Source organism: Sapajus apella, unplaced genomic scaffold (assembly GCF_009761245.1).
Source record: "Sapajus apella isolate SASKATOON/1434 unplaced genomic scaffold, GSC_monkey_1.0 scaffold133, whole genome shotgun sequence".
Lineage (NCBI taxonomy): Eukaryota > Metazoa > Chordata > Mammalia > Primates > Cebidae > Sapajus > Sapajus apella.
This window is the reverse complement of record NW_022437073.1, coordinates 2,291,093-2,312,308: the sequence shown is the minus strand read 5'-3', so window position 1 is coordinate 2,312,308 and position 21,216 is coordinate 2,291,093. Positions and strand designations below refer to the sequence as shown.

Below are 21,216 nucleotides of genomic sequence, written 5' to 3'. Positions count from 1 at the left end.
AGAGCATAGAAAGAGAATTTTCTGTACTATCTATTCTCCGAGAATCTACCACCACCAATAGTCTGGTATGTGCTTTTCCACTTTTTCTTATATATAGGAAAAATATTTATAGTATTTTTGGTATATTATATTAAAATTTAAATATTTAAAATAAAATAGAAGTGAAAAATTATATAAATATATGTATTATATATATACTTGCTTTTGCAAAGACAGTACATTATAAAATTAATACTATTTAGCACAGTAACTAAGTGATAGTAGTTAATATGCTTCATTAACTTGGATTTAAAGTAAGGAGGTTTGGGAACAAGACTTTAGGCTTTAGAAAAGCCAAACATTCCTCGTAGATTCAAGAAAGAAAATTTTCCATAGTGGTGCTGGCTTTAACCTGATTATCCTCTTACCAGATACTCATTATTCCTCAAATCTAAAAAGATTGACTGACTTTATGAGACAAGGCTTCTTAAAGAAATGTTTGAATGGATTACTTTTTTAAGAATGATAAAAAACTATATTCTAGATTAATCGGAAGCTAGTTCTTTTCTGTTTCATTCAAAAAATTTGAAAGACAAGTCAGAATCATTTTAGAAAAAAAATGCCACTTTATATCCAACCATTTCAGGCAGTTTTTACTTCTTTTCTCAAAATTCCCCTCTAGGCCTTTACAGCATAGGGTTGTAGAAGACTGCCATTTTCAGTCCTTCTAATTTTTATACAAGATGAAAGTGGTTATATGTAAAAAATAAAAGCTACTCTTCCTTAGAAATAAGGCTAAATAATTCTAAGAAGATTTCAAGCTAAGCATGGCTCTCAAATGCTTTTCAGTTCCAAGAAGCGCTGCATCATTCTTTCATTTACGAACAGGCAAAAGTAATTGTATGATTCTTCCAATGCTTTTGTTATTGCTGTTGTTTTCCAGAAGGCAATGCTTGTATTAAGGGACTTCTTTTTTAGAAACCCATTAAAAATAGTAGGCCTTTTTTACATCCAATGTTAGAAAACTTTGCTCAGTTTCCCTTTTTAAATGTTCTGCCATATTTGAGAGACAATTGTCTACTCTATGTGAAGTATAGTTTTATAATTCATCTCAATAGAATCATATACTCATGATGACATCAGAAAGGATTGCCACTAAACTTCCTACTTTAATAAATGAAGAAGCTGAGGGAGGTGATTAGAGAGGAGCCCAAAACCTCCAATATGCCAGTTACGGTGCTAGAGACTTTGTATAATTTGCCTCACTTAAATCTGCTAAAAATTGGAATCAGAAGCATTAGCTGCAGGCTCTGATAACTTGTCCAAAGTCACAAGACAGCTTAATTCCAAGGCTGAGACTTTTACTAAAGACTTCTATCTTAAAGCAGGGTTCTTCTTGCTATACCAGGCTGCTCTGTTCCATTGATCTATCAGAGGCTTCATGAATATAATGGTAGTCTAGATAAATAGAAATGACTTGGGGTACTGAATCATACTGTCAAAGCTAAGACAAGATACTATAAATATGAGTTTGGCTATGAGATAGACTATCCCATTAGATATAGATTCAATATCACCATCCCCATGTTAGTACCATCTCTGTTGCCACAGAAAGAAAGAAGATAAGATTTATGACAAATGGTTTCATGTGATTGAATATGGTTTAATTGACTTAAGCCTATAGTTAGAAAATTCCAATATTTTAATGGTCTAGTTAAATTAACCTAAGCCTTCAAACATTGGATTATTTATAATTAGCAATGCATAGCATATTCACTAGATATACTATAAAATAATGTCTCAGGTTTAAATTCATACTTTGCCACTCTCCTTGATTATCTACCTCACTTCTCTGCATCTTTGACACTCATCTCAGAGTTCTCATCTTAAAAATGTGATTAATATATTCACCAAATATTTACTAAGAATCCACCATGGGCTAAGCCAAGTGCTAGTAATGAGAGTATGACGGAGAATAAGGTATGTCAGAGTTCTACAGAAGCCTAAAGTTTAGTATAGACTGCAGACATAGGCCAGGCGCAGTGACTGATGCCTGTAATCCTAGCACTTCGGGAGGCTGAGACAGGAAGATGTTTTGAGCCCAGGAGTTGGAACCAGTCTGGGAGCTCATAGAGAGACCCCTTATCTACACACACACACACACACACACACACAATTACTTAGCCAGGACAGGAGAGGTGACGTGTTCCTGTAGTCCTACCTACTCAAGAGGCTAAAGTGGCAGAATTTCTTGAGCCCTGGAGCTCAAAGTTGCAGTAAGCTGTTATCATGCTACTTCCTTTCAGCGTGGGTGACAGAACAAGACCCTGTCTGCAAAAATAAATTAATTGAATAAAAAATTAAAACAGACTACAGATACACACGCACACATACGCACGCACACACACCTCTCTCATCACAATTACAAAACTATGATAAGTACTATGGTAGAATGAAGTACAGCATACTATGAAATCTGGGAATACATAAAAGGCATCTAATTTAGAGGTGGAGAATATGATACTGCTTCTTAAAGAAAGTGATATTTCATTTTAAAACCTCCAATTTAATATAGATCAATGTCTTTCCATTTTCTACAAGGAAAATACAAATACTAAAAAAAAAAAGATAAATATTTAGGCCCTTCCCAATCTGACTGCCTTCTATCTGTCTAACATTATTTCCCACTATTCCCTCTCTGGCAGCCTGTGACCATATACAATTATTCCAATCCCCTTCCCAAGCAGGCCATGTTTTATGAAAACCCATAACCTAGTCTTATTCTCTATCTCTTCCTCCTTACTCATGAGAAATGCCTCTAATCATTAATTGAAACACAAATTGAATGTTTTATATTTTATTTCACGTCTCTTAACCTCTTTCCAGCCCTAGATTTTATTCATTACCCTGTGATTCACAACACTCTGTGCACATCTACACCATCGTGCTTCTTACAAATTGCCTTCAAAATTCTTGAGTATCTTATTCATCTTTGAATTTTCAGCTTCTCACTACATTATTTGACTTATCCCAAGAACCAAATAAATATTCATTGAATTTTGAAAAATTTTCTCCTGTTCTTGAAGAGCTTTGATCTGATTGGAGATACTACATTTACAGGGCTGTAGTATTTAAATAAATAAAAGAGTTTAAAATTAACTATTATGGGAATTAAATTGAGAGACCCAAGAAGCAGCCAGTTGGGTGCGACTTGGAGGGTACAAGTAGAACTATTTCATTAGACTTATTGGGAATGACAGTGTTACATAGAATTGTTAGACAAATGAAAATTAATGAGGAAAGTAAATATTCTTTGTAAAAATATACAATATTATATCATGCAAATAGGATCTAAAAAAATGTGGTTGATTTTCCAGAACTCAAACTTTAGTATAGATACATTGAACACTCATTATTGAGCTTAGGTTTATTTTCAACTCCATGTCCCACTTGCTTCATTTCATCCTTTGTTAGTTCAGATTCAATGTTGAAACAAAATAATGTACTTGATTTCTTAGAATCAAGAATAAAAATAACATTTATAAGAATTGTGAATTTCACTCTGGCTTTGACAGCAGGCTGATTTGCTTCCAAGCAAACATACTGAAAACATCACAGTAGCACTCTGTATTCACTATTGTGCAAAGACTTCAGTATAAAACTTTTGATAATCAGTGCAAAATTGATAGAATAGTGTCCATTTATGTTTAAATTTAACAAAGCCGGTTTATTTTCTAAGCAAAATATGCGCAGTGAAAGCACTTTCATTGAAGACTGGATAGAAAGTTTATGATTTACCTCTGTTATGTCTTAGCCAATAGAAATAATTTTCAGGTCTCAACAATGGTTTACTGAACTTAAAACAATTTTCAGGCCTCACACATGGATCAGAAATTTTAATCCTCAATAATTTAAACTCAACTATTATTTCTTTTCAAAGTTGTTATCACAGTCATATCTCCAAGTGAAGAATATAAAAAAGTGAATTACAGACTTTTAAAAAATATGTATGGAAGAAATCATAAGGAATATTTTAGGAAAAAACAGTCCCAGCCTATTGAAGGGAAACCACTGTAACTGTAAGTTCTGCACATATGTACGTAAACTAAATTATAAAATGGATAAAACCATCAAGAGAATCGTAAGTTTAGAAGATGAAAATAAGTAAAGAAGTTTTAGAGATTTAGATTTCCTGATAATTTACTCAATTTTTCTTTTCACTTTTTGAGAATAAGTAAAAAACACTATATATATTTTATTTGTTAGATTTTAGTAAGACTTTACCCCAAAGCTTTGCTAATTACATTAAACTTTAAACAGATTTTACCCATGCTTTAATTACTCCACTAGCAAGATGAAGCTAAGAATATAACTTGAGACATCCCTATTTTCAGGTTGTTCAGAATTCAGAAATGCTGAAGTGTTTTAAATTCCCCTGTAGAATTTAGTCCAAAAATGTAAGTTAAAAATAAGTAATTGGATTGGAATTATAAATACACAGATTTAAAAGGACATGGCCACAGGAGAAGCTTAAAATATTCATAAATTCTACCACATCTTATATTATATTCGCGAGCAAATATTCAAAAGCAGAGGAATAGTCACACCGGAAGCAATATATCCTGTGTAAATTTTAAAATTTACATACATTGGGGCAATCAGGTTAAAACGAGTCACTCTACAGAAATATGCCTATGAAATAAAGGCCTTTGTCTACTGGATAAGACCACCTGGCATCCAGAAAATGTTTGAACAAAGTCTTCTGAGGCTCATGGTTAAGCCATAGGGTCTTGTAGTCAGACTGCCTGGATAACACTCAGACTCTATGACTTTGCTTCTTTGGGCTAAAACTGAGCCACCCTTTTATCTATATATTGGGAGAAATTATAGTAACTGCTTTACAGATCTTCCACGAGAATTAAATGAATGATTGAATGTCAGCTGCTCAGTACAGTACTCCCTTCATCGTAAACTCTAAATATGTTAGCAATTATTTCCATTTAATTTCACAAGATATGCTTCACATTTTCACAGGTATTGATTTAAAAGGCAAGTTTACATATTCATAGGCACATTGTGATACCTCTGAGGGAAAATATTCTGGGTAACAACACATTTTAGGTGTTCTGGGTAACAACACATTTTAGGGTAGAGTGGAAGTTTTTATTATAATTTTAATAATTCTTACTTCAGAGAAGATAAATACAAAAGCTCTATGACAGGTATTCATAGGAATAATTGGTTCTAAGTGGTTCCATCCCATAGAAAGGATGAAGAAATGAGAAGGTAAAGTCAAACAGAGGAACATCCATATGAAAAAAAGGTCTGACCTGTCTGCATGGGCCTCAGCTAGCCCTGCTTAGCTAGAATCAGGGAGATGCTGTTTCTTAAAGGTCAACCACATTCCATTCCTCTCCAGTCTTTACAATAACAAGATCAGCTCTATGAATGGGCCTGTAGGTATGGTGTTCAAAACACAGGCCAGAGTCAGATGAGTCTCGGTTTTACTCCTAACTCTGCTGCATAATAAATTAGGAGCCAATATTTATTAATCACTTTCTAAGGCTCAAGCACTTTACATGTATTAACTAATTTAGTACTGATAAGCACCATATACATAGCTTTAATGTTAATTGTTAACATTAAAAATGAAGAAAAGAAGCACAAAAGCATTAGGTAACTGTCCCAAGGCACACAACTCACAGAAAATGGAGTCTGGTTTCACACAAGGCAATCTGTCTGTGGAGACCACACTTTCTCTTGTGGTACAATTTTAGGCAGGTTTCTTTTTTTCTTTCTCTTTTTTTTTTTGTTTGTTTTTTTGAGATGGAGTCTTGCTCTTGTTACCCAGGCTGAAGTGCAGTAGCATGATCTTGGCTCACTGCAACCTCTGCCTCCTGGGTTCAAGTCATTCTCCTGCCTTAGCCTCCTGAGTAGCTGGGACTACAGGCATGCGCCATCAAACCCACTAATTTTTGTATTTTTAGTAGATTTTGGGTTTCATCATGTTGGCCAGCCTGATCTTGAACTCCTGACCTCAAGTAATTTGCCAGTCTTGGCCTCCCAAAGTGTTGGGATTACAGGCATGAGCCCCTGCACCCAGCCTGGCAGGTTTCTTAAACTCTCTGAATTTCGGTTTTCTCCTCAGTTCATGCAGAGTTGTCGTAGAGATAAATCAGAAAGCACCTTTAATGCATTTATTATGCTCAACAAATTTTGTTGTAAAGAAACAAAACAAACAAAAATTGGGGGTTAAGGATTTACCCCTCTGTAGTTGAAGATAGAAATCTAAGACTTACTGATTCACTGCTCCCAAATAGAAATGAGCCCAAGTGCCTTCTGCTCAAGCCAAGCTTCTCTGGGAATTCTAGCACCACTCCTCCTCACAAGGAGCCTACACCAACTTTAACTATACCTCCCTACTTAAGTTCCTCTCTTTCTAGCCTAGAGGAGCTTAATGTTGGAAGGAGGTGAAGATGCTTGTAGCAACCTCTGTTTTTCTAAATATGTTTCTTTTGCAGCTGAACTTTAGATTTTATATCTCAAAGACATTTGACTCTTTTGTTCTGCTGGAAGAACCTTACGGTTCTTGAATCAAGAAAGCGTTATAATCACCATACTTAAGAGAGGTTGCAAAGAAAATAATATTAGCATGTGTGTACTTAATAATATATAATATATATTTATATAATATAGTAAATATTTTAATGAGTATAATAATAAATATATATTGTTAATAATATATAATATATATAGATGTGATATTGTATATAATAGATAAATATGATATATTTATGTAATATATACTATATAAGTTTTTGTATGTGTAAATATTTATACATTAGCATATATACACATGTATAAAAACTTAAATTATATTATATAGTATATATTACATATAATACAGTATATAATATATAACAAATTATACTACATATTATATATACATATATAAAACTTTATATTATATATCATATAATATATAAATATATATTTATACATATATTATTTATTATATATTTTATATATAATATGTAACATACATTAGCATATTTATACACATATATAAACTTAAATAAATTACCAACTATCTAATAATTTAATTGTCGTATATCTAATTAAGAGATCACCAGATATTTTATTATGATTACTATTAAATATTACATTTTCCACTCACCACTGAGCATCTCTAAAATACTGAGTAAAATAAGAACAGTATTTTTCAAGGTATTTCTATTTGGCTTATGGACAATTCTCAGTGGGTCAGGAGAAGATGAACAGTACAAACAACTTAATAGAATATTGTACTTATAATAGTAGAAGTAATAAAAACACACACAAAAAAACTTTTGAGAAAAATTCAAAGAGAAATTGCAATAGCTTTCAGATGTTTAAGAAATTCATTACACACATAAAATGAAAAAACAAACAAAAAACAGGACTAGGACCTGCCTGGTTGCTGTTAGCAGCAGCCAGACTGACAGTGAAGAAAGCAGTGGGAATGGGTCTCTGCTGTTTACTAAAGCACCAGGGGCAGCTCTGAGGACAGCTGATACAAACCCATACCTCTAACACTTGTCAAGTACTCCTTAATTTGAAAAATACAGGCAAGTCACTGGTTACATACCATTGTTCACCCTATAAATTCCTTTAGAATCAGGTGCCAAACACAAACAGGAAAAATATACCCTCTGTCATTAGATATTTTTTTTTCTGTCATTATATTTCCTGAGAGGAAAAGTAGTGAACATATTTTACTTCACATTTAGTTTTAGACCAAACATGTTCACCCATTTAACAAACATTCACTGAGTGCCTTCATTGTGCCAGTCTGCTTCTAAAACTGAAAATACAAAGGAGACAAATACCCTGCATTCATGGGAGAGGACATTCCAGAAGCAGAAAGAGCATGTGAAAACCTGTGAGTTGAGCACAGCTAGGTAACTGAAAACCAGAGAATGCAGGAGTTTATAGGTCACGATCTTGATACTAGATTTTACTCAGACTGAGTCAGGAAAATTGCATAACGTTGTGCACAGGTAAATGATTTGATTTAGATTTTTAAAGAATCACTCTGCCTGTTGTATTTAAAAATGTAAAGTAGAGAGCAACACAAATGGGGAGACCAGTTAGGAAATCATGGAAATAATCTAAATGAGAAATAAATGGCGGCAATGTTTGTGGTAAGAAGGTTCATGTTCTAGGACTGAGTTTAAAGTCAGTGAGATTTGCTGATAGGTTGGTTATGAAATATAAAGAGACAGAAAGGAGTCAAGGAAAATTACAATGGTTTAGGCCTGAGCATCTGCAAGAATAGAGTTGCCATTTACTGAGGTGGAGAACATTACTTGTGCAATTTTGTTTTGTTTCTGTAAGAGAAGGGGGCAGAAATAATAAATTAAATTGAGGATATACTGCATTTATGAGTCCCATGGAGATCCAACTGGACATATTAAATAGGGAGTTTAGGTAAATGACTGTGGAGCTCCAGGAAGAGAAACAGACTGAAAATAAAATTTAGGGATAAATACCATACAGATAATAGTAAAATCCCCAAGACTAAATAAACTCACTTAGGATGAGTAGAAAAAAACATAGAAAAGCAAAAATTCGAAGACTGATCCCTGGAGCACACCATCATCAGACGTTAAGGGGTTAAAGAAGAGAGATAAAAGTGGCTGAGGACTCAATGGTGAAATAGTATGAAAATCAAGAGAGCTGAGGTTCTAAATGTCAAATTAAGCAAGGATTTCAAGAAGAAAATAATGATCTGCTTTGAATGCTGCTGAGAAATCCAATAAAATAAGAACTGAGATTTGATCTTTGATTTAGCAGTGTGGTGATCACTGGTGACTTTAACTAAAATGGTTTCTGTGTAACGGGAGCAAAACCTGACTAAAATAGGTTAAACATAAAATGGGAAAAAGAAATTGGAGATAGAAAGTTCAAAAATATTTTTCAAGGCATTTTGTTTTAAAAAGGAATAGAGAAATGAGATAATAGAGGGACATGTGAAATAAAAAGATCTTATAAAGAATTTAAATATTTTTATTAAATAATTTAATTTTTTTCATTGTTTTACAAGTCAGCACAAGAAAATTCTGAAGAACCAAATTGAGTTCTACTTTCTATTGTTTTCGCTTTCTGATAAGATTTTTCAAATAAAATTAAAGTACATTTAGGTGGTTGATATGTGACAGTGAACTAAAAATAAAAATGTAAATCTATTTACTAAGACTTAATCTATGCATTATCAAATAAATTTGCTTTCTTCTTTTGAATCCTGAAATGGGAAATTTTTCCTGCTTACTTAATTGGATATGATAAACTTTTGACCTTATAATCTTCCCTTGCAGCAGAGCAAGACTCAGTCTCAAATATAGATATACACATATATCTATATAGATAGATAGATAGATGATAGATAGATAGATAGATAGATACATATATATATATATATAGTCATATATTTGTGGCTTTTATTTTTATTTTTGGTGCAGTGTTTACAAAAAATGACTAGTAACAATTTATCTATTAACCATAATGTTCCCTGAAAGCAGCTTCTTATTACACACAAAAAAATCTGTGCTTATTTACATAAACCATGCCATATTTTATTTTATCCTTTCATTGTAATATTTTTCTACAACAGATGATATTGCAATTTGGGAACGGTAATAATAAACATTGTGCTCTTAACTCTTGACTTAACTCTAAAATATACTAAACTTCCTCTTGGCACACATAACAGAATACTGTGCCCTTAAATCATAAATAACACAAATAGCCTTAAATAAAATTGTCAGATGATGATTTTATATTTAACAAATAATGTAAATCTGTTGAACTGCTTTTCTTTTTGTGGTTTCTTTATGCTATGATTAAATATTAAATTGCTTATAGCTTAGTGAAGCATTTTCCCTCATACTAAGCCTAAAATATATTAAATATCTCATTTTATCTTGTTCAGAACTCTGATGCTCTCAGTATTGTAAAATCTAATTTGTATGCTTAGTTTGCTCATATGTCTATCCTTTTTGCTATAGCTTAGTATATGGCTCACAGTAGGTGTATAGTAATAAACCAGTTACCCAGATCTCACAAACAATCACAAAACCTTTTGACATTAATGATTTGTGTTTAAAAACAATATTCAGTCATATATTACAGTACACATTCAAGCCCATCTGCTACCTTCAATATTTACACAAATGCTTTGCAAAGTAAGATAAAAATAATTGTCCTTAGCAATTGAAAGGTAATCATCTTCAACAAAAACTCCAGTTGCTCTCAATCTAGTCTTCTTGGTAAGGCAGGAAATTTAATTATATATTTTAAAAGAATGGACAACAATCACAAAAATTGAACGGTCAATTCTTCAACCAGTTTTTTATTGTAATATTAAACTCTTTATGATCATTTCCAGGTCTGTTAAAAAAAAAAAAAAGGAGAGATACTATAACTACTTCAAAGTGATAATGTAAGATTTAAATGAAGTAATATCTCACAGGGAAGACCTTGAACTTGAAAGTCAGACAAACCTGAATTTAAAATTTATTATGCCACCTCTGGTCTATGGCTTTCTTACCTGAAAGAGGGGGATGATAATGTCTGTCTTTGAAAGTCTGTTTGAACTTTTAAAGTTAGGCTCTGTTAAATTATCTGGCACAAAGAAAACACAATTCACAATAACTATTATTAGGAGGTGAAAATGACTGCCCATAACAAATGCTTAATAAATATTTCCACTACTTCTTAAGTTAGAAAGATTTCTGATCTGTAAGTCAGAGTTTCCCGTTGTGTAACTTGTAGCATCAATTCAGCCTGTTTGCGTCAGTTTCTCATGTATACAATGAAGATGATAATATTGTCTCTTTATACCTCTCAGAGTTGCTGAAATAACTAAATGAGGCAGTACAAATGAAAGCTTTTGAAAACCACAGGGTAGTATTATTAATAGCTGCACTAATACTTATAATAATTTTAACAGCACAGATAAATCTGGCATTAATTCAACAGTGGGCCTTCTTACTGAAGACATTACAATGATCTATTTTCAGAATAGAAACTTCCCAATGATTTGGCAAGTATATGGAAATAGACTTCTGAAAGGATGCCAAAGTTGGAATATCCTCAGCTGCGTGTGGTTTCCAGCAATAGGATGTGAAACCATTCTACCTTGCAAAGATGATTATTACTTTATTTTAACATTCATCAATTTCTTTGTGTTTTGAATATTTGCCAACTTATTTTCTAGAAATTTTGATCTATTTCTACTAAGAGAGGAGAAATACTGACTTTTAGCTCTATCAAATGATTATCGTTATGTTAAAGCTTTTCAAGAGTAGAGAAGTCAGCTATTAAAAATAAGGAATTGTATATAATAATTGTAATAATTGTAGATTCATTGTTTCAATAGCATGATTCTTCATTTAGCGTAAAATAATGGAACTCTATTTATTGGTGCCTTTTACTTGTTTTAAAAATGCTTTTTTTGAACAGATCAAATCCTAAGGGTTTATAGTGTACAATTATTTATAGCAAGTTTTCAAAAAGCAAAAGTGGATATTATTTAAATAATAATTCCAGTTAGTTAAGTGAAGTACATCAAAAAAATTTCAGGTATTTTTGGTATCCTAAGAGCATAATGGCCCAATTATACATAAAATATTGATATCAGCCTAATATCTTGCAACCTAAAAATCAAATTGACTTTCTTTTTCTGCAATGTTGCATTGTGTACACTGAACGTGTACAATGTACTATGTAGTATGAACCTACTTTATGTAGGGTTCGTACCTATATAATTTTTGACTCTTGAAATTGTTAATGTTTGCTGACTTTACTTGAAATATATATACTTTAGTAGGTCAAGTGAGGAATAAAATCAAGATAAAAAGTAAAGTATCTTCAACAACAACTAAGTGATAAATAATGCAAATATTAGCCAAACTGTCAAGCATTTAAATTACCATTCTACAAAGAAATTTCCCAGCCTCTTGCTTCTGTCAGTTATGTTTTTAGAGCTGGACTCCATGAGTATGCATGTATTTAATTTCAATGATTTTCCTTCAGACCACTGAAAACCCTTTTATTGTTTTGACCACTACAACAGATTAAAGACTGGAAAGAGCCCCAAGCAGGCTTTCTCCGCTTTGGCTATACCCACACAGCATTAATTTCTGCCACTTTATTCCCGCTTCATCAGGTTCTCACCCCTGCGCAATTTCCAGCATCGAAGCATTATTAGAAGTAACACCTATGTTGGCACAAGTCACTGCAATATCACCCCAAAGCAGTGAGCTAATTTTATACTACTGAAATAATATTCTAAAAACTGAGAAATGCAGGCAGAAAAGAAGTTAGGTTAAATTCTGAATTTGAGACTCAGTCTTGTTTAACAACTACTGCTGTATACAGCCATCTAAAAAGCAATGCTGAGGCAGCAGAATATTACCAAGTTGTAGAAAACATGGTCATCATCCTTAGTTATGCTCCCAGTTCCTAGCGGAGATTAATATTTATGTAGACAACTTCAAAAACGATGTGGTAAACCCTAAGAAATTAGGCGTGGGCAGTACGCAGTGGGAGCAAAGGGATGGAAACCCAATTCAGACAGAGGCATCCAGGATGCTTTCATGATGATCGGTCCCCAGGGCAGACTTGCAGTGTGACTAAGAACTATTAGATGTTAGTTCACTACAAGATAAAATAAACAATTTAAGATTTCTGTAATTAATCATGCATGTTCCCATACCTGAAAAGGGAAGGATATAGGTAATGTACCACATGCCTAGAAAATATTGACAAAAATAATTAAAATTCTATATGAAAATATCACTGTAAATATTTACGTTTACATGTCTAATTTGTAGTTTTGTGCCTCAAGTGTAGCATTAATTAGCTCAAAAGGCAGTATATTTGGAGTTTTACAATGTATTTGGAGTTTTGTGAGCAAAGTCTAGATTTAGTAACATATTGATCTTTTCTGGTCCCTTTTATTTCATATTACTTTACCTAATCTAATTCTTCTCCTGAAGCATTTAAATCATTGTATTTCTGTTGATAAATTTTTAGATAATTTTCAGTCCTAATGCTGATGAGGGTTATTGCTTTCTAATGCCACTTAATGGCCTTGGGGATATCAGAATTTTTGACAGTTGAATAGTAAGTGTTGATTTTTATTTTTTTTCTGTAGGGCTTTTAGGATTGCGGTTTGAACTCAGCCTCTGGATGCCAATAGTTACTAAATGACCATTCTGACATCATCTTCTTCACTCAAATACCTCAAGTGTTAATATCAATGTTAATAAAAATGATGTCAGTTCTGAAGAGGCAGTAGGGTCTTTGAGTAGTGGTCTGTATCACAATCGGCAAAACAAATAATGGAAGAATGTTCCCACTCATAAGCTAAGATTATGTAAAGTTCATGTCTTTTATTTCAGTCCAAGCTTTAAATATTTGCTGTAATTGGTAATAATAATACTCATTTTCCAAGAAGTGCAATGTTTCTTATAACATTCTTAGCCTCTTGTCTGTTGAGGGAGTTCAGGTCCCAAATTATTTAATGCAGAATTAGTAACCTCAAACTTTGCTGATCCAGCTTCCTCTTAACCTTTCAATTAAAATGTCTGATGTGGAAAATCAATAGCTGCAGTTACATAATCTGTAGCCTTTCATGAGAGGGAAGATGGTGCAATTATGACTAAGCCAGATGTATAATTATTTCTTCATATCCTAACTAAAGTTAGAAAGCTAAACTTGGAGCGCTGCTTTAGCAATTGCTTTGCTCCTTACATACTTTCAAGACTTTTTAAATATAAAGGCTTTCTTACTAATTAATCTTTTTTTGCTTTGAAATTTCATATTCCCTATAGTTACTAGTTAGACAAACCTACAAAAAAAAAATAAGAGTGAAATTTAACTTTGTAGCTCCTTCACCTCTTTTAATTTCACTTCCTTCCCTGTGTTTTTGTTATCCTAGGACTGGATTATGCTCTTTCAAAGCTATTGCTCTCAAATAGTGGACAACTAGCCCTTCTTACCATTAAATTTATAATGATTTTTTGAAAAGATATTTGCATTTGAGCACATCTTGAAGGCCTAATAAATATCTAATGGAGAAAATTTAGATAATATCATAAGAGATTGGGGATAGGCTATCATCTAGATGTTCTTCAATCATATCAAATTGGAAGACATCAGATTTGAAGTACCTCAAGTGTATGATTCTCTTTCTCTCCCTGTCAGCATCTCCACAACTTTCTCAACTTCTATCTAATATCCCTTTAGCATTTCTGCAGTGAATAAAAGTGTAGTTCAAAGAACCCAATGTTCTTTATTAAGAAATTGTGTAACTTGAAATTTTGCCTTGCATCTCTAGACTTCAGAATTTATGTCATAAGGTTGTTGTAAAGATTCAATAGATGGCAAATGGAGTTATTTCTGATGACCTTCAGAGAAGCCATGATGAATGCACCTCAGACTATAAAATGATTAAAAGGGTAGTATTTATCTTCTGGTCCAGGTCTCCAATTAGCTGAGATGTGCAGTGTTAAACTCCTTGCCCTTCCAGGTTTTCACATACGCGAGTCCAAATGTCTGCATGGGTTTCCATAGGTATTCCAAAATATAGCAGTAGAGAAGGCCCAAGGCAGAGAAACCGAAAAATGCATGTCATTGATACAGCCATGAAAAGGTGCTGCTGTCAGGTTATACCAGTACAGCTCATTGCTAGAGCAAAAACTAGAATAAGCATATGGGCCAAGAGTATGTCAGGCAGAGCTCAGAGTTGCTCGATGAACCCCCTTCTTCATCTGGCTGAGGATCTATCATGCCTCACTGCCAAATTCACTACTTGTGATATTTTTAACATTAATAACTTATGTGCTCCATGTGAAAATAACAAAGCAATTTGAACTATTAAATGAACGCCTTTCACAACTATCTACTTAAATAAGTTTAGAGATTCAAGATATAGAAGAGAGTTCAAAGGAGTAATTCAAAATCTAATAAGTTTAAGGTAGTGTGAAGACTCAAATAAATGCCTACATTCAAATTAATAATCTTCCTTCTTCAATTTACAAATTAGGGGTTTGTTGGTAGCTTCTTAATCTGATTTAGCCTGGATTTCCTCCTCTCTGAGAATTGGGAAATTATATTTTTGTTGTGCATGTATTATCCCCTTAAAAGAGTAACTGTGCATAAAGCTTATTGCTATCTTTTAACTGTAGCTGTTCAATTGGTATTTGTTGCCCTTCTGGCCATCGTGGAGGACTGTCATGAGGCTAAACTTGGGTAAACGTGTGAAAATATAGACCCAGAGTATGTTAATTTCACTTGTTTTTCTTCCAGTGTATTACAGTTAAATAGATAGCCATTTCATCAGAATTCTTAAAGTAAATCCCTTTCTTATGTCCTAAAATCAAGTAAGGGACCCATGCAGTTTCAGTCATTTATCCGTTTTACCTCACCACTGAGTTTGCAATGGGCCCTCAACTCAGTCTAAATTTGAATGTTGCCCTTGTGATATTGATTCTCCATTTTAAATTATCATTATTTTTTCTAAGTTAAAAATCTCATTTTAATATTCTACTATTCTTCCTTCCTATTTTTTATTGTCCTTTTACAAATATTACCATATTTATCTTAAGTTGCAGAAGCTTATGCCTTTGCCCTACCAGATATTTGCTTCCATTTTGTTCCAAGAATACCCACTGAGCTCCTTAGTAAATCATTGACAAGATTTATGACGGCTTTACTCACAGAGCAGCATGCATAAAATAGTAACGAGGTTCATAAAATATTACCATTGAGTCACTATGCCATTGTGCTGTTTTCCTTTCAAATATTTTAACATTACAATGCTGATAACTCCATTGAGTGAACATTCTCTCTGGATTGTGACAGAAAAAAAAAAGGCTCACTAGAATTCTATGTTTCCCAAAAGAATCACTCAATCTTAGTTTTTACCAATTGCTCTATTTCAGATGCTTTAAATATAGCTGTTATGTAATCTGGAAGTAGTAATGATTTCTATCAGGGATTTAGGCATAACTTAACTCCCTCATCAAAAAGAATTTTGAAGTACTAATTCTTCATTGTGCTATTTTAGGGTCTGTATAAAGAGAATTATTTAAATAGGATCCCAACCCCTTAGGACTTTATAATCTAAGAAAGTGCTGCCAAGGAAAAACATAAAAAGACATGCAAAATATTAACCAAAGAAGAAAGCCAGGAAATCGACACAGCTAATCATGATTTTAAGTGTATTTTATATATACAGCATAGATTTTTCAATTCCTATTGATAAGTTCTTGAGGACAGAAGGCTGCATTTATACTCTGTACTGTCCATGCACAATGTACTTTTTAACATGATACTCAGTAAACATCTTGTGATAATGAAGAGGATTATTTAACTGTAAAGCTAAAGCTTCTCTGAGACAAGGGATTTGAAGATGGAAAAGAAGGAAAGGAGGAGGAGACTGGAGGGTAAAGGTGAGGAGGAGGAGGAAAAAATACCTTAATACTATAAATCAAGATGAAATATGTTCTGGCTATGCTGGTATGGTACATTGAAGATTATTGGATGATTCTATAGTTTACCTGGACACCAAGTCTGCCTTGAAAGGTATCTTTCTAGCTCAGGAAATCTTAATATTTTTCAAACCGATATGCACTCTTTTAATTACAAACATTTTTTAATGTCCCCAAAAGCAATTCTTTCTAGAAAAAAATAAATAAATAAACCTGTCAGCCTACACACAACATAACCTACCAGCCTCAAAATTTAAAAACTCAGTATAACTATATAACTGTAATATAATTGAGACACATAAGACAAGTAATGGAATAATATGCACTTTAATATCAATATATTTAATATGCATTTCATATAATGGAATAATATGCATTTCAATATTAAAAAGACATAAGTAATTAGGCACTTGCACTTAATATGCAGAATGACTGTAAATGTGAGAGTTTTAAATGAAGATTAATCAAGTGTGTGTTATGGGTAATTTGCATATTTTTGCTAACAAAACACAATTTATTAATAGAAAATTTTTTAAATACTGAACTAGTCTTAGTTAAGTTCCAACCCAAACAGAATACAATCTATCTTCCCTCAATTTACATGGTGAATATATTCATAGAAAACTCAGTGTATATTATAAGCATGGCCTCTAAGCCCTCTAGGGGGAACTTTTATTTCTTGGTTCTTCCAGCTTTTTGGTGACTCCGGTCATTCCTTGGCTTGTGGCAGAATCACTCTAATCTCTGCTTTGGGTCACACTGCCTCTTCCTCTTCTCTGTGTGGCTGTCTCCTTCTATATGTCTTTTATAAGAACACTTGTCACTGGATTTAGTGCCCATCTGGATAATCCAGGACCATCTCATCTCAAGATCTTTAACCTAATTACATCTCCAAAGATCTTCTTTCCAAATTAAGTTTCCAGGGTCTAGGGCATGTACATATCTTTTAAGGGGTCACCACTTAACCCATTTACATTCCACGCTGTGGTTTTGTTATGCCTCATTGTGACAGCCAAAAACACTTCTACAAATATTCAAAATACATCATCTATATGTGCATAATTGCTCCACTGAGAACCACGTGCTCTGCCTAGTTTTTCTGTATATATACCCCTTTCCAACAAAAGGTGTGAAGTATTCAAGAGCTTCTAGCACATGTAATTTACTCTCTCCCACTGTTTACTAATTTGGTTTGGACTGTTCCTCATAATGCTTTGCCTTTGTTCTTTTAGTTGCAGACATTGTTCTGCTATTGACATATGGCACAATAAGAACAGTATGGCTGTTAAGAAAGGATTGGATTCCTCCTACTAAGATGTTATCCCATTTTCTTGGTCAAATCACTTCAATTGTCTATGACTCATTTCTCACATCTGTAAAATAAGGATAAAAGTGTTTTCCTCAGGCATGTGTTATCATTAAATGAAATTATAGAAGCAAATCCATTTGTAACACATAAAACACAATGTAAAAATAAAGTATATTTGTTACAGTTTGTACTGTTTCTACATATTTAGTGAGGAAGTTCTAAATAGATTACTTTTGCAAATATTAACTGTTATATCTCCATTTAACATTTTTCACAATTAACATATTTTGGGGATGCATACAGATAAAACAGTAATATGTGAGTAGAGGATAATAGGTATGTAGAAAATTTAATTTGAACTGGAAAAAAATTTTACATTTTTTAGTATTACTTCCAAGTGTCCAAGTGTTTATTTTAAGGGAAATAGAGCTCTCTAAAGATCCCAAGTAACTTCCTCCTTTTGCAAAAAAAGAATCTTCTGAACTCAAAGTAGGTCACCACGAAATATTCCAGATTGATTAGGGACTTCTGTCTGTTTTCATTAGAAGTTAGCCTGAGAGCAGACAGTGTCCAAAAGAGCTCTGGCATTTCAGTAATGCTAATGACATGTGATGTTGACAAACTTTAAAATAAATATTTACAAATGTGCAATTTGGAACCCACCCTGACATCACCTCCTTCCCCTCTTTGCTATCCCTACCTGGTATCCTGAGTGGCTTCTGTAATTCTGCTAATTAAAATCACAAAAAACAGCTATCAAAGTCAGAGTGACCTTTCCTCTACAGTCTGCACAGATAAGATCAAGTAAGGTCAAGCAGTCAGCAGGAGTAAGGCAGGCTTTTGAAACCAGCATCCCATGGTAGCATTTAATACCACCTGGCTCTTTCAGGGCAGAGAATGGCATTGTCATCAAACTGATTTTGCATGTAAGATATATATAAATAGTTCTAATAATTGATGAGTGATTGGTGTTTGTATATGTGGGTTGTGTATTTTAGCCATACTTGCTACAGAGATGAAAACTTAACATTACTTTTACTGCATGTAAATGATTATCCAACTATCTCATTTAGTTTATTATGATTTTATCTGAATCTCATGGCAAAAAAAAAGCCAAAATCTTTTATTGCTATTTTAATGATAACGGTCTAAGATAACATGTCAGATAGTGGTATTTATCTTCTAGCTCAATTTTAATCCTTTTTTATTGTCACAGAGAACAGTTGTTAGAAAAATAAACATCTTAATTTCAAAATTAAGTGCTTATGAAAAATATGAAATGTGATTATGAAAAATAATGAATGATTAGACTAAAGGCTTCTGCTAGCTTAGTTTAAGAATAACATATACATATGCATTCAAGTTTGTGTATATGTACATATATGTATTCATATCTATCATATTTGAAATGCTTATATGTAAATGATTCACACATGTAGGTATAAAATCTGGTCGCTGATGGTGATACTCAACTGAAACCAATGGAATGAGGCTAGCTGTCAGGTATCCAAATGATTGCAATAGTTTTCCATTTTATTTTAGCTTTTGTCAAGACCTATAATCATTTACAGACTGTTATTGCTTAGGGTAAGAGAGTGATTCTTGCTCTGCATTTGTGGGCCCTGGAAAATCTTAGGTTATTCCATGGTTTTATTGTTTTGTTTTTAAATATAGCAGAACTCATTTATACTTATAAAAAGATTATTAAACTAAAATCAAAGGAACTTAAGTTCTTGACTATTTGTCTTTTTAATAATGGAAATTGGTTTAACTTCATTGGGCCATAGCTTTCTTACATGTATAATGAGGATATTAAATTATTTCTAAGATAATGTCTTTGGTAACATAAAGGATATAAAATAAAATATGGGAATACTTAGGCTATGCACAGTTGAAAATATTGAGACATACCATTTTTATTCAGATATTTGAATTTTTTTACTGTGTTTAGGCATAAAATTAAACTTAGGTCTCTGTCATTTGTAAGTAGATGTTTGTTCCAGTTCAATCATTTAGCAATGATATAAGAATTCAGAGTATTTTATAAGTATATGTAACATCAAAATATTTTTAAAAATCCTGGAGCTATAAAAGTCATTTCTCCAAAACTCTAGGCTCTGGTTTCTATAGAATTGATTTATTAGTCAAGGAAACACCTTCAATGAGTGGAGAAAAAGATAGCTATTTCTCCCCTGACTCCTCAAATCATTCAAAATTCAGCCCTATTACAGTTTTTCTTAGAAATTGGAAGAGATGTGAGAAAATGAGTTTTCCCTCATCTTCACTGGTTACTAGTGATTTACCAGATAGTAAAGAGAAAAGAAGCCCATACAAAGTTAATGCAATAAAAGTAGATCATTTCCTGGTTGCACTGCTGAGAATTGTGGTTCTCTGCTTCAAGTCAGAGGCAGATTATTTTGAGTTTTGAATTATTCTTTCACCTTTAAAGGTAAACTGGGGCCAGTCGGTGTGTGTTTTCATAGATCCTTGCTGCTGCCAGTAACTCTGCCTTGAAAACACTGACTGCAGCTGTGATTTCAGCCATTAATGACCAATCACAATTCTGAAAGCCAGTGATCACAATTTTTAAAGTGCTTTCCCCTTGTGATGTCATCTCAATTTCAGAGGTTTTATTTATTCTCTGGAAACTGACTGTTAGCTTGATCAGCACTCTCCACTGAGAAATTTACAACTTCCTTAAATCTACAGGGAAACCCTTACAGAGCAAATTGTAGGCTTCCTCCAAGAAGTAAATAGATCTAAAGTAGAACAACTCTTTTGGCAATATAACACCAGGATGAGTTAACAGTTTCTCACACCCAGTCTGGATACAGAGTATTAAATTACATTTGGCCTGACTCCATCATTGAGTATATCTTAAGTGATATTTTTATTCAATAGCTGCTTTTAATGAGATTTTGATGTTTCAGGAAGTTTCATTGAGTCAATTGCAATCCAATGAGTGTTTCCTTGTCTTCACATTACTCTCACTGTTTCAAAACTGGGGGAGGTGTTTTCTTGCACAGTTACATCAGAGTTTTGCAATTTGAAAAGAGGCATGGTACTGAGTGTCCAAAAATGTACACAGAAGTAAGAGTAGCTGATTGAAGACTTACTAATGAAAAACAAAAACTCAGAAATATATGTTTCTCTCCATCCATCAAATCCCTTGTTGCTACAGCCTCACTACCAAAACCTTCTTTCAGAAATTTTGGAAAAGTCTTACCCTAGAGCAATAATTTTTGACAAATAACTCCTCAGGCCTTCCTACTTTCTACCTTCTATTGCGCCCAATGGTTCCAAGTTTTTCTGTCTGCCACATGATGAATGGAAGTTATTTGAGATACTAGCTGGGCACTGGTTTTGTTGTGATTGTGGGGAGTACAGGTA

At 33.1% G+C, this 21,216-nt stretch overlaps 1 protein-coding gene across 1 annotated transcript in view; it reads left to right on the top strand.

Annotated features, from left to right (window-relative positions):
- The window catches only part of OLFM3 (olfactomedin 3), a 205,249-nt gene that overhangs the window by 76,937 nt on the left and 107,096 nt on the right, over positions 1 to 21,216 (top strand). The window lies entirely within an intron of this gene.